This window comes from Phyllostomus discolor, chromosome 3 (assembly GCF_004126475.2).
Source record: "Phyllostomus discolor isolate MPI-MPIP mPhyDis1 chromosome 3, mPhyDis1.pri.v3, whole genome shotgun sequence".
Lineage (NCBI taxonomy): Eukaryota > Metazoa > Chordata > Mammalia > Chiroptera > Phyllostomidae > Phyllostomus > Phyllostomus discolor.
Genome location: NC_040905.2, coordinates 41,459,384 through 41,470,651, shown reverse-complemented (window position 1 = coordinate 41,470,651; position 11,268 = coordinate 41,459,384). Strand labels below are relative to the sequence as shown.

The 11,268-nt window shown below is 37.8% G+C and overlaps 1 long non-coding RNA gene across 1 annotated transcript; it reads right to left on the bottom strand.

The window, feature by feature from the left end:
* Window positions 1-254: 254 nt before the first annotated feature.
* Window positions 255-10,594, bottom strand: LOC118499309. The gene is made up of 3 exons (XR_004901832.1): window positions 10,584-10,594; window positions 10,063-10,069; window positions 255-368 (listed from the first exon to the last, which is right to left on the bottom strand). It is a non-coding gene; the product is annotated as an uncharacterized LOC118499309 (long non-coding RNA).
* Between the last annotated feature and the right edge of the window lie 674 nt (window positions 10,595-11,268).

Sequence of the window (11,268 nt, the reverse complement as noted above, 5' to 3'; positions counted from 1 at the left end):
GCACAGCCTGGGTGCTCAGAGAATGTTTGCTAAATGATGTATAACATGATGTACAATATAATATGTGGGTAGTGACAACTGATCTTTTTCTACTTAGCTTGCCCAGAAGTTTTCAGAATTTCATTTTACATATTTATTCCTATATGTGCTTGTGCAATTATGTTAGACAAATGTTGTATAAATTTATATATATGTTGTAACTTTATATAAATATATATACTTTTAAATTTATTTTTTGGCTTGTTCTGCAGAGCTTTATTTGAGGGACCCACACAGAGGACATCCACCTCACTTCCATCGGTTCTTGATAGACATATTTTTCTCACTATCCTTCTGCATGACCTTGGCTACTACCATCTTAAAGTCTTCTGGCTTCAGTGCACACACCCTTCACTTCAACCCTTGATGCTCCTGGTATGGCATGAGCTTAGCAATTTTTCTTCAGGTTGATCCTGTGCAACAGGTATGTGTGTGTGTGTGTGTATTTATATATTTATACACACACACACACACACACACACATAATATAATGACCATTAACTGATTGCTCATGTGTGATCACCACATTAGTAAGTTGTGCTTAGTCAAAGGTTTTGCCTCAAGCATAGCCCATTTGTATTAATTAGATGATCACCACTGGCAGGACCCCTTACTGGGAAGACCCCGTGTTTAGTACTTTGCTGTCATCATCTTGAAATTCTTCACAATTTCTCAACAGGAAGACCCTGTTTTCATTTTACACTGGACCCTCCAAATTATGTAGCTAATCCTGTCAAAAGTATGGACAGAACTGGTGTAAAGAAATAGCACCTAATATAACCTACATGTGTTAATAGCCCTCAGGGAGAAAAACAGCTACTTCCTGAACAAGCCAACTGTGATGATAATGTACATATTAAAAAAAAATCTACTATTTATAAATTATCAGGAGACATTAAACTGATTCATTAACATTGCAAATGCATGATACATATCATATATGCTTAAAAAAAAGATAACCAGGGATTTAACTCATGAATTCACTTGTAGTTCTTCTCTACTTTGAATTGTCTCTGCTTTAGCTCCTTAACCTATCAAAATTCTACCAAGTTTTGGGGGTCTATAAATATTCTTAAGTTATCTATGTCACCTACATAGATCTTTTCTTACAACACAAACTTCTTGATACCTGACTTCCTCTAAACTTAATCTGTATCACATTTTAGAATGTGATCAAAATCAATTTGGGACATTGATACATGTTATCTACTGCTTTTTAAAAAAGTGTTTTCATATCAACTTATGTCCAAAATCCTGCTTCTCAAGAAACATAGCTAAGACAACATATATAACATATGTGACATATGTATAATGTTAACTTTTCTAACAGCACATAGCCCAGGACTAGGCACATATAGCCACTGAGTAAATATTGTATCTAATTAGTTAAATTAAACTAACTGTCAATTAGTAATGTCTTGTGTGCCACACATTAACATAGGCATCAGAAACTTTCACATCTTTTTAAAGTAAAAGTGAAACTTTTTAAACAGTTGCCTTTGCTCAAAAAAGTTTTTAAAGTTGCCATAATATTAGATGATAGCCTACACATGCTGTTTATATAAAAATGAATTTAAGCCTCTTTGTATTTCTAAATGACAGAACTGAAGAAATTTAAGAAACACCAAGCCTTCCAAACAAATGGCTATGGTGTTTTGTTAGATTTAATTTTCCTAAGGTTTCCCAATTTCAGAGCACACCATTTAACACCCACTTTCAGCTCACAGTTTCCTGTGTTTATAATTACAGAGGATATTTTATGCCAGCTTAAATATTTATATCCTTATTTATTAAAATGTTAAGTCACTCAGCAAGTTGGCAGATCACAGCCTGATTCTCATGCACATCTTCATGCAAAGTAGTAAGGTTGTTGCTTTGACCTGAGTGAGGCCAGATTCTTGCAGCTAGGTAATTCTTCATTGCTATATTTTATAGATAGGTATTTTCTAAAATGTATTTATTTTGCAGTGGAGAAAAAGTTTTAAAACTTTGCTTTTACTTCACACTGAAAATAAGAAATAAGCAGATGGAAAATAATGTGTTTCCCTAGTGCTGTCTGGTGGGGGAAATTTTTTTTTAGACTCCATATTTTTCCATAGTCCAGCAACACCAAAATTCTGTTTTTCATTAGTTTAATTTGTGTTAACTACATGTCAATCCTCTCAGGGTAGAGTGGATCACAGATGGGGTGCCATCTTATCCTGATGCTCAGATAGCACAAATGTTCTCAAACTCTGACACTGACAGAGAATCTAAAATTTAAATGCACACCACCACAAACATTCTAGTGAAGGGAGTCCTCATTTACGCTCTTCTTTTCTAAAGAAGATCAAGCCTTTTATTTTGTTTTTTTCCTTAAAAAAAAGGAATTATCCCTAGTCCCCTAAAAAATCCTCAAAAAGCTAAAATAACACAATGATATAATGACTTAACACATGTAAACAGACTAAGAGTAAATAATCTCTGGAGAGAATCAATTTAAAATGTTTAAATAGCTATTAATTTAGTCATGGAAATAATCTAAACCTACGTGTCTAAGCTTAACAGAACAAAGAAATTGGGACTAAATGAAATCAAAAATCACTCTAAAAGTGCATGCATCATTTTCTGTGAGGGCTGCTTTTCATAAAAATTGTTTGGGAAAACAATTTTGGGAAAATTCAATCCTTAATTTACTGCAGGCAAATAACTCTTATTTTCAAGGTTCTCAACTGGGATTCAGGTAGCACAGGTGGTTTCTCTCAGGTCTTTTATGTTTGTCTGATTAAAAAAAAATTCTCTCTAAATGTTCATCTACACTCCAAACACAAGACACTTTCAAGAAATCTACACACTTACAATAATAATTACCCAGTTAGGTACTTATTCTAAAAAGGAAGAGGAACAAAACGGAGGGGATAGAAGGGACTGGTTCAGGTAGGTGATCCACTAGCATGTTGGGACTAAATACTCTTAACACATCTCTCATTCCATGTGTGATAGAAACCAGAGGAGCTGAGCTGAGCTGAGGTGGGACTTGGAGAGGAAGCAAGGGTACCCCATAAAGTGAGTGGAGGTACACGTCTAGTATGCAGCTCTGTCTTTCTACTGGTCAAGTATTTCTACCCAACCATTTGGATGCGTTGATAACTCATCCTTTGAGCTAATATAAGTTTTCATACAACAGGTGTCACCATAGATAAATACCAATTTGACATTGACCAAGACTCTGAGATTTAGAGAAATTAGACTATTAATGACCTTAAGCAAGAATTCATGAAATTCTCCAGACAAAATTGTAATTCATTTAAATAAAAGAGGTTCTACCACATATTGCATGAGGTGGATGGGAGGGGTCAGGAGAGTGTGAAAATGTCCAACCCAAATAGGTTGAGTTATGAAACTTTAAATAGGATAATATAACTGGCCAGGTACATATCTACTAATGCTGTTTCCAAAACCTTTATCTGTAACTAGAATTTCAATGGTTTATCTGGACATAGAGGCTGGGGTGGTTAGCTGTGTTCCAACTTGGCCTGAAGTCTCAAGAATGCCCAGGCAAGTTAGGGCTAGCTAATAAACAAAGACCAAAGTTAAATTCAGGTAGTAATTGAGCATATTTATAGATTTAGTGAGTATGTCATACATTCATTACTATAAAAGAATATACCTCAGGAAGAGCCAGGTGAGAGAGATCCATAGGGCAGGGAATGTGGGAAGGGGCATGGAGCTCCATGCCCTCTCCAGGCACACCACTCTCCAGGTCCTCCAAGTATTCCCCAGCCCAGAAGCTCTCTGAAGCCTGTCCTTTTGGGTTTATGGGGGCCACATCATGTTGACATACTTTGATTAAATTATTGCTATTGTTTGATTGATTTAACCTCCAAGCCCTGTCCTCTGCCTGAAGGTCAAGGGGTGGGGCTAAGTAGTGGCCCTCTAATTAAGGTTGGTTCCCCTGGCAACCAGTCCTTATCCTTAGGGCCTTTCCAAAAGTCACCTCATTAACATAAATTCAGATGGCATTGAAGTGGCTTGTTATGAATAACAAGATACTTCTTTCACCTTTATAGTCTGAGGTGATTTCAGGAACTGAGGACAAAACACCAAATATTACAATAAAGTTGCCCCCATTGTTCTTATTATGCTTAGGAATTATAAGAGTTTTAGGAGCTCTGTGCCAGAAATAGGATGCAGACCAAATATATATATTTCTTAATATAAATTATACTATCACCATATTATATTATTCTTTAATACCTATTTCAGAGGTTAGAGCTGTGAGTTAATCATGCTAAAGATAATCTGTTAAGCCAAAATGACATAAAGCAGCACAATTCAGTGAGTAGCTGCTAACCATTCTGGCAGAAATATCTATACAACTAAATTGGGCTTGTAAATTAAAAGCATCCCAGGGATACTGGGGACAGGGAAGTATAATGTCTGGGGGTGGGTGGGGGTAGAGAAATGGCTGTGGCATTCCTGGTGTCAAATGAGCTCTGCCTGCCTTGGGCAGGAAGTTCCTGCTGAGAAGCAGTGATGTACATTCTGGTTCCCTAAGGTCAGAATGAAGAAAACACCCTTGTATAATGTTAGGATAATTTTCTCTCTCTTGTGTAGTGTTTTTCATGTCCTGGGACTGTTTCATAGGTTAATTTTTAAAATTCTTTCCTGTTGAGATCTATATTTGCAAGTATCTGCTCATCATGAAGTGTCTCACTTTTAAGGAAAAATAAAAACCCTTATAAAAATCTTATGGGTACTTTCACTCCTAAAATAGAACAAGTATATTGTGTTTATGATAAAGGAAGAGCATCTGCAACCCACAGCTTACACAAAGTTGAATCATTGAGCTTATGTTTTTAAAAGGAGGAAAAAACTTGGAAAAAAATCTTTAAGAGTAGTAAAGCCATTTCAAAAAAAAAATAAAAAAATAAAAGTTAACTAAATTATATCCAATAACTCTATGCTTAGTAACTAGTTTAATCATGGTATCCAGAGGAACTTGTCTACACTGGGTTTTCTGAGGTCTAAATAATAGACAAAGAGAATCTTGGAAAAACAAAGGCTTGCCAGGTGGTTTTATTTTGTTTTGTTTTGTTTTAAAAGAGGCAGTGATGCACTAAGGAGTTCCTAATTGAATTCACAAAGCCAGGCAAAATCTTTAAGTGTTTGTCACTGTAAAAGCTAAATTAAGTATCAGAGGAGATTTTTTTGAAGTAAAGATATTTAAATTAAAAAAAAAACAATGTAAAGAGAATCCTGGTCCAGTGGAAAACAGGACTTTTCCATAAGCTAGCTGTTTAGTGCAGAAAAGGGTTAGGATAATCACCAGATTGAGAAGATTCAAGATTTCTATGAGATCAATGGTATGTCAAAAGGTGCTGTTGGTGGACTGTGAGTAAAATGAACCTGCAGAGATGGATAGAGTGATAGTTACATCTTCTAAGAGTCTATCTGCAAAGGCAGGTATCTCCTGCATGAGTTTTTTTTTAAGTTCTTTTCCACCTTGTACTCTTGTTTCCTTTACAAATTTTTTAACTGAACTGTCACCTAAGTCAGAATAAAATCATACATCTCTGTGTGAGCGCTAGAAAAGCCTAACCTTAATCTACACCCTGCCACTTAACAGGCCCCTTTGCTTCATCCCTAAGAGACAGTGATGCTGCTTCTGGACAGTTTGGTTCTTAGAATTAAACATGATAATAAATGGAAAATGAGAAGCAAAATGCTCAGAACAGATTAACCCCCCTCCGCAAATGTAATTCTTCTTCTCTTTCACTTTCTATCCCCCAACTGAGACTTTCTCTTGAAGAACCCCAGGAAAATTTCCCTCTAAACCCTTCCTTCTCCACTTCCCTGCTTCTTTCTTCCTGCTTCTGAAACCCACCTGACCTACCCCGGCTACCTCTACTGCATCTTTGCTTGACTTATATGTGGGGAGGGTAGGAGTGAAGAGAACAGATCAGGAGGAAGAAGGATGCAGCTTGAATCCAATATAAGTGATGGGAACGGGGCCTTTCTCCCACGCAACGGAACTGGGTAGAGTACAGGGCTTGCACTGGGCCTCACTCGCCAGTAAGAGGGATTGCTTTCCCCCATAGTTAGGAAATAGATTATATCTATGTCTCCTCTGCCCGCTTCATACAAGAGGGCACAAAAGGTCATGGATGTTCTTCTATTTTCTGCCACTGTGTAAACCATACACCTGGGTTGAAGTCCAAGGCCACAGGCTGGCCTGCTCTGGCCAGGCAGGGCTGACTCATTCACTAGGCACAGTGCCTATGGCTCAAAATCCTTTAAGGGACCCACAAAAAATATTTTAATTGCTTTTAAAATCAGAAGAAAAAATGAACACTTAAGTCAAAAATAATGTTTTAACATATGAGTCTTTAATATATACCAACACTGTCAATCAATAAAATTCTTGATTTTTGTGTTTGTTTAGAGGAAGGGGCCTACAAAAACAAAAGTACCTAAGGCCCACTAAAGTCACAATGTGGCCCGGTGGCCAAGCTCTCATACTCTTCCTTCTGTTGTTGACCTGGTGGAAGTGAGTCTGCAATCCCCACCCTGACTGAATCTGCTCAGCAGCATTAGCCTCCCCATGTGCAAGGGGAGGTTAAGAGATATCACCTTGAGTTTAACTCATGGTATAATTTCCAAATGATTCTTACTAGATATCCCTAATGGTCATTTAGTGTTTCCCATTGACAAAGCTAACCTTGTTGTTTGGCTTTTCTTTTTTGCCTGTCTTGATTTTCCTTTGAATTTAGTCTATCAATTTCTTATGACTTTTTTTTTTTTTAATCACATTAAAGCTGGTATGGAGTAGAGATACCTTACATCCCCAAAATTTCCAAAAGATTTTCCCATCAGATACTGACCTACTTTCCCCATGTTACATTTTCTTTTGGAGTTGTTTGGTCCTACTTTATTTCCATAAGAAACAAGGACTTATTTAGAATCTAAGAACTTTAAACTCAACCAAGAGTTGTACAAATAGAAGGCCTTGACTTCAAAAAGGAAATTTTGTTGCAACAGTTACTCCCTGCAGTACTGCCCCTCATAGGATGCTTTGGCTCTAGGTCACAGGGATCTCTGTTGAGGGAATTTTGTGTCACAATTCTAACACATTCCACCACAATTTGTTGAGTGCTTCCTAAGTTTAATTCTCTATGCATGACCCCAGGAATTATATGACACAGACCCAGCCCTTAAGAATGGTACAATACAATATTGATAATGTTAGGGATCAAATTGTGTCTCTTCCATACTCTCGTATTGAAGTCTTAACCCTCAGCACCTCTGAATGGGACCTTCTTTGGAAATGAGATCATTGCAGATGTCATTAGTTAAGATGAGATCTTTAGGGTGAGTGTTAATTCAATATGACTGGTGTCCTGAAAAATAGGGGAAATTTGGACCCAGAAACAAGTACACAGGGAAAATGCCATATGAAGGTGAAGGCAGAGATCAGGGTTATGCTTCCATAATCCAATCAACACCAAGGGTCACCAAGAACCCACCAGAAGCTGGGCAAGTGCATGGAACAGATTTCCTCTCACAGCCCACAGAAGGAACCAACCCTGCCAATAACTTGATGTCAGACTCCTAGCTTCCAGAACTGTGCGAAAACAAATTTCTGTTGTTTGAGCCACTAAATGTGTGGCATATTGTTATAGCAGCCCTAGGAAACTAATACAGTACTAACTAAACCTCTCACATGAAACAATAGAATCAAGTCATTATTACCAAACACGAGCCTTTTAAAAGGCATTTATTGTACAAAAAAGAAACATGTAAAAAGAGACAAAGACATGAAAGCCTAGTAAATACTTCCATTCTGAAAATGAGAGTTATTTAAAACTTACCAGGGAAGTCTCCAGACTGGTTTTGCTCGTCATCTTTGGAAGAGAGGGAGACTGGGTTTTTCCATTAGCACCTCGTGCTGCCCTCCTCTGTAGCCTGGGTGGTGACCGTGTGGCTGTCGGCCCTCTTCACACCATGTGGCTGTGGTCAGGGCTGGCCCACGGTGCTGGATTTGGTGTGCCCCTTTCAACAGACTCATTTTCTGGCAGATATCTTGCCACCACAGAGAGAATTTTTTGACCAGATTGTGGCAATTTGCAATAAAAGGATAAACATAAATGGAACTCCTTGTACTTTTTCATTATAGAAATAGTCAATATTTAGTACTTCTGTGATACAGTGTACTTTTCTCTGATTTGCTCAGCAGGAAGCATTTTTACACATGATAAGTGGTCTCCAAATAGATAGGACATAATGATTTCAGATCAACCATGAAGTAAAATGAAGGCTCTGTAGAGCTTTTTACAGCATGACAAGTAGCGTGGTGTATTCTCCCATCCTGATACATAAATGGCAATAGAATTCAAAGTGTCTACCCTAAAAAAAGTTTCTCAAAGCAAATCCTCTCCTGTTTTAACATGGGATTTTCACAAACATCCATGTAGATTATCTATCCTACGTAGACATCCACCACGGCATAGGCAGAAAAAAGTAGAATAATTAAATAAAAGGGAAGCTCAGATGAGAGCAAAATATGCATAAATTCAGATGTAGAATCAACAGCCTAGTAAGTTATTAGGGCAAAAAGCCTTTCTTAAACTAACCAAGAATACAGATTGACGTTAGAGAAGCTGTGTTGTTGAAGGGAAGAGCCAACCAAGAGCCAGATCCTCATGTTTTATTCATTCATTTATTCATAGATTCACTCAATCACTCATTCAACACCACCAAATACATGTAAACATGCTGATCAAAATGCACTAGGGACACTTCTCATAGGACACAGGAGAAGGGGCACACACAATTAAATCAGTACAGTACAATGTAGGAAGGTAGAGGCTGTTAAAGGCAAGCAAATGATCTTAATTATGGAAATTTTCCTAAACTTTCAGGAACCAACTCTGTCTTTACCATTCTCATTTCTACCATATTAGAGTCAGTGGGACAGGTGACACATGAAATAGAAATTTCCAAATATTTGGCTTATGATAAAATATTTTCTAGGTTGATCCATTCATTGTTTAGTAGCATGTTATTTAGCCTCCATATATTTGTATGTTTTTCAGTTTTTTTCTTGTAATTGATTTCTAGTTTCATACCTTTATGCTTTCAATCTTCTTGAAATTATTAAGGTGTTTTTTATGTCCTAATATGTGGTCTTTCTAAGAAAACGTTCCATGTGTACTTGAAAAGAATGTATATCCTGCTGCTTTGAGGTGAAATGCTCTGTATATATCAATTAAATCCATCTGTTCTAGTGTGCCATTTAAGGCCACTGTTTTCTTATTGATTTTCTGTCTAGAAGATTCATCCACTGAAGTCAATGGGGTATTAAATCTCCTACTATGATGGTATTACTGTCATCTCTCCCTTAATGTCCATCAAGATATTTTCTGAACTAAAACATATTCAACATAATCAAATCTTTCCTTGGTGATTCAGTAAGCCAAGACTAGAAGAATACTGCTTAACTGTGGGTTCAATGCATTTGCTACCTGGTTTTCCATGGTACTTAGTGATTTAATGAAAAGGAAAGTGACATTCTTTGGTTTAAAATACCCAGGAAAATGCCGGGTTTAATGTGTATTTCCTCTTGATTCTTTTCATTTACAACTCATCTTCCCTTAGCTAATCCATCAACAAGTCTTAAGGATTCTTCCCTACAAAGCATATCTCAGATCCCAAATATTTCTCCACCTACACTACAACCACTCAACCCTAAGATACCATCATTTTGCACTGTACTACTGTGATAGTTCCAAATTGGTCAACCTACTTTCACTGTTACCACCCCCACCACCCATGTACTTTAGAATGAGCTTTTAAATACATGATTTATATTATATCAGCCCCTGTTTATAATATTTGCACAGCTTCTCATCAAGTGAGAATATCATTATTAGGGTATGCAAATCTCTACATAATCTAGTCCCAACTTACCTCTCCAACTTCCTGTTGGAAAAGTGTCTCCCTTACTACACTGTCATTCTGTTTCTCCAATACACACATTACTACCTTGGGTCTTATCCACTAGCTGATCTGTCTTGCCTTAATTCTAATGTGAATTATTGTCATTTGGGCTTCATCTTAGGTGGTACCTCTTCATGAAGCTCTACCTGATTCCCCTACCCCCAGCAGTTACCCAGTTACTGTCCCATCACTCCATTCTACTTTGCAAAGCACTTAAAATTCTCTGTTATCCTTCTTACTTATTTTTTCTGCCTCTTTTAACTTGACTATAAGTTCCATGGTAACAGAGACCTTGTCTATCTTGATCACTGGTGGGTCTCCAACACCTTGCACATCTTGGGTAGTCAATTGCTATCTGTTAAATGACCAAAATGTATTCCTGTTTCACTATGTGCTAAGGATATTCAGTCAGTTCCTTTCAGGCTGCAGGGGACATAAGTCATGTTTCAGTTACTTTTTTTATTGAGAAAATTAAGGGAGAAAAGAATACAGCCTTAGGAGCTTCCCAGCCAGGCCACAAGGACTACAGAGTTATTTAGAAGATATCATAGCCCCGGAGGCCCCACGACCTGGACTCCCCCTTAGCAGAAGGCATCCATTGCTCCCTCCTCCAGAACATGAAGGCTTATCCATTTTCTTTGTTTCCAGAGATCCTGCCACTATTTTTTAAAGGTTTTATTTTTAGAAAGAGGGGAAGGGAAGGAGAAAAAGAAGGTGAGAAACATCAATGTGTGGTTGCATCTTGTGCACCCCCTACTGGGGATCTGGCCTGTTACCCAGGCATGTGCCCTGACTGGGAATAGAACTGGTGACCTTTTGGTTCACAGGCCAGCACTCAATCCACTAAGCCATGCTAGCCAGGGCCTGCCACACTTGGTGATTCTTTTGTTGAGGGTCCTGCACATTGGCTTCCTTAGTGAGGGCCTGATTAAGGACACTGCTGGAGGTGGAGGTGCGGATTCAGGGGTCTTCATAGGCCACTGGCTTACCTTGTCCAGGCTTGGAGTCAATGCTTACCCTCCATGAAAAGAGCTGAAGCCAGAATGACAGGGAGTATGTGAAGAAGGGATCCTCCTACTCTGCAGAATATATTGGAAGTTCTCAAATACAGAAACATAAAAATGGATAAATGAATCCAGGAATTGGCCAAGCACCAAAGGGCACATATATTTCAAGGATTGATCTAAATTCTGATTATTCCCCAAAAATCTATAATCAAAATTTGTGCTTCACCAGTATTTTATTTTTTAA